This window comes from Solanum tuberosum, unplaced genomic scaffold, assembly GCF_000226075.1.
Source record: "Solanum tuberosum cultivar DM 1-3 516 R44 unplaced genomic scaffold, SolTub_3.0 scf01069, whole genome shotgun sequence".
NCBI classification, from domain to species: Eukaryota; Viridiplantae; Streptophyta; class Magnoliopsida; order Solanales; family Solanaceae; genus Solanum; species Solanum tuberosum.
Window position 1 is genome coordinate 5,074 of NW_006239997.1, and position 363 is coordinate 5,436.

Here is a 363-nt window from a genome sequence, read left to right on the forward strand (position 1 = left end):
CACAATGTAGACGTTTAAGAGTTACGTTAATGGGCGATTTATTCTCTCAATAGTTTTAATATTTTTCTCTTATATTTTTTCGCATTACGTCCTAATCACCTTGAAAACCCAATAGTACGAGTCATTCTCATTCACATATCTTACTTAATTCCATCATTAAATAATTTAATGCACATTGAATCTTTTAAAACTGATTTCATCTATATCTAATTAGTTATTAAAATATATATTTGGTTTTGTAAAAGAATAATAATAGAAATAGTGTTTTGAAGGGTAAAAAGGTATTTTAACTTTTCATTTTGATGTTCCCATTTTTAGTATGATATGATATGATATGATATGATGATGATGATGATGATATAT